Here is a 3,504-nt window from a genome sequence, read left to right on the forward strand (position 1 = left end):
CTGCCCCATCCAAGTGGCCAAGTGTCCAAGGCCATGTTGGATGGGGCTTGGAGCAGCCTGGCCTAGTGGGAGGTGTCCCTGCCCATGGCAGAGGGGTGGAACTGGATGGGCTTTAGGGTCCCTTCCAAGCCAATCCATTCTATGATTCTATCCCAGCAGGTGGAACTACATTTCCCAGGATGCCTCATCCAGCATCCTTCCTGTAACCTGACTCCTACATCGCTCCTCTTCTTTATTATTATGAGAAGTACAGAACATTACATGTAATGGTACATTTTAAACTTTATAAACCCCCTTTAACAATCACTACTGCGTCACAGTGATTCAGCTCACCACCTACCTTGGTCTTTCAACAAACTTATTTATTTGAACTTTTATCTGTAATCCTTGAAATTTGCTTGACATAAATTTGAACTTTTATTTCCTAAGGATTTGTGTGTATTTGGGATAAACAACAACTTTATTAACCTGAGGGTTTTTGCATAACTGGGCAGAACATCTATTCCCACTTCCCCAAGGGCCTGCATGTAATTGGTAACCAGGAGAAATTCAACTCCATTTCTAGGAAAGGGCCCTTAGAGAACAAGTGTTGTGATGCAAGTGCAATTTGTTCAAAGCACATGAAACACGAAGTATCTCTAAGTCTACATACATACATGTTCACACAGCTTCTCTCATTCATACAGTTTTTTCATTCATACAGAAATGGCCACTTCAGTCATTCTCACTTCACACCCAGCAATCCAGGTCCAAAGAGAGACTGAGGGAATCCTCATCTTTTTCATCTCTCCCCTTCCAGACTGAGACAAAAACTGAGCACTGCAGCTGCTCAGAGCATTTCCATGGATTTAACACTGAGGTGTCCTCTCCATGGGGATCCTAGGCAGCACAGAGATACTATGGGAGAGCTGTGCCCTTCTGGAGGACACCCTGCAGCCTTGCAGGACAGCCCAGGAAACAGCTGCATGTCCTGAAGTTGCCTGGAGGGGATTTGGGCACTTGGTTCCCACAGACACATCCCCACAGCAGGACCCAAAGGGTTTGTGTCTGGACAGGAACCTGCCACCCCCAAGCCCCCACAGTAGCTCAGAAAATCCAAGGGTGAGAACAAGGAGAGCCCAGGCAGCAGGGGATGGCAGTGAAATGCCACAGTGCTGCTGCCAAGGGAGAGGGGACACACAGAGACAGATGGAAATGGGGGCTTGTCCTTCCCTGGCCTCTGGCTGCTGCAGGACAATGCCCACCTGAGCCTCCATGGTCCTGAGGACACAGGCTCTGTTTAGGCTGGGAAAGGAACCCAGGGAGGAGCTGCTCAGGGGAAGGTGTCTGTGCCACAGGGACAGCAGGGAGGTGCCCACATCCTCCTGCCCAGCATTTCTGGCAGCAGCTCCCTCTCACCCCCTGCCTGTCTCCGTGTGAGGAGCTGTTCCTGCCAGCAGCCCCTCCCTGTGCCCAACTCAGCTCCTCGCCAGTACTCACAGGGTCATCCCCACCCCACTGCCCAGGGGCAGCTCTGTGTGTCCAGGGGCTGAAGAGCAGATCCCAGACAACCTGATGTGGCTGGGAAGGGGAAGGTGTTCTGAGTGGATGTGCTTCCTGAGAAGAGCCCTTGTGAAATGGCACAAAGTAGAGCTGAAGCCCTGACCCTGCAGCTGAAGGACCCATCCCTGCCCTGCCCATCCCTGCCCTGCTCATCCCCGCCTTGCCATGAGGGGTCACTCCTTCCACCTACACCTTCTCCCTGCAAGGCTTTGGGAGCTCCCTTGGCCGGGCTGAGAGCTTAACCTGGCAGGCAGCAGAGTCCCTGCCCCAGCACACAGAGCCCTGGGGGGCAGGACCCTGCTCTGCAGGACAGCCCTGGGCACCCCTGGCTGCACACCCACCTTCCCATCCCACAGCCACCTGTGGGACAAGGTGCCCTGTCCCTCTGATGGGGCAGCAGGAAAGTCCTAGTCTGGAGCATGTTCTGCTGCACATCAGGAAATCCAGGAGAGCCATCCTGACAGGTCCTGTCACTGGTGGTATTTGGCAGGTGTAGGAGACACTTCCAGGAACTCACCTGCATTGCTCTGCAGCCAGAGACTTACCGTGTGTCCTAGTTAGAACAGCTGGGAGAAGTTCATCACTGTGTGGGTGTAACCCAAACAGAGGGTCTATTCTACACCCTCCATGCCATTTCCCAGAAACTGTTAACAATAGACCATTTGCAGTAGCTGCCCAGAGCACACCTGACCCCTCAGGCTATAAGCTGGGTGTTAAGAGACCTGTGAGATCGGAGGATATTCCTATCCTCACACCCACTGTGGAACTCCCCGCCCTGAGGGAGGTACTGGGCATTCCGGCTTGAACCTGAGGGTATATGATCTTGGGGTCTTGGGACTTCTGGTACCACTTGTGGGATTCAGAGAAGGACCAGAACCTCAACTGGACTGCGACCACTACTCTCAACCAGACTGAGACCACCACTCTCAACCAGACTGAGACCACCACTCTTGACCAGACTGCAACTGTCACTTGCACCAACAGGTTTTTCTCCTCTCCTTTTAGTTTTGGACTCAGGGGAGCACGTGGGGCTCAGCACGGGAGCCAACAAACAACATTCTGAATTCAAAGCACAGCACTGGACCAGCTTCTAGGAAGAAAATTAACACTATCTCAGCCAAGACCAGGACAGTGTCCACCCCTTATTCCATACCATTTACATCATGCCTGCTCCCACCTTTTCCAATACGTTCCATCACCACCTTTTCTGTAATTTGATATAAACTCACAGATCTCATTGTTTAGTGTATGAACTATGTCTATAAAACTCTGTTGAGTTCATTTAGCCCATGACTTTGGGCTCCATCTGACATAATACTCTGTCAGGACTGGAAAAATGGTGTCTAGTGTTGGATTGTTCCATGTTGAAACCAGTTCTTGTTCCATCACCATTCTACTTGTCTGGTCTCATCAAAGTTCATTGTTCATTACTCTCAGTGATTTTTATTGTAATGCCCCTGACATGGCAAACAGCCAGCACAGAAGTGAGAATGCATAGTGTTATTAACATTATACAATTTTATGCATTGGCTATTCTCACCCAAAATCAAATCCCCTTGAGGCACACACTGCATTTCCTATCCTCCTGAAATATCCACCAAGTGGACCCGTGTCCTTGAACAACATCAATCCCATGGGTGGGTTTGCCTTTGCCTGAGGCAGGAATAACCCAGACTGTTTTCCCCAACATGTTTTTAATGTGCACTGCAGGAACTTTATCCCTTTGTACGGTACATAAAAGTTTTGGCTGGCAGAGCCAGCCCAATGGGCAGATCCCCAGAGTTGAGTGATCAGGTGGCCTTTGCTAAATGTGGATCCCAATGTTTGCAAGTCCCACCACCCACTACTCTCAGTCTCCTCTTTACCAGTCCACTGCATTATTCCATCTTTCCTGAGGCTGGTGCATGACGGGTGTGCTGGTTTTAACATCAGCAGGAAATTAAAATCCAAATAAGTCTGCAG

This window comes from Pipra filicauda, unplaced genomic scaffold (genome assembly GCF_003945595.2).
Source record: "Pipra filicauda isolate LSUMZ 115617 unplaced genomic scaffold, ASM394559v2 scaffold1167_size24756_pilon, whole genome shotgun sequence".
In the NCBI taxonomy this organism is placed as follows: Eukaryota; Metazoa; Chordata; class Aves; order Passeriformes; family Pipridae; genus Pipra; species Pipra filicauda.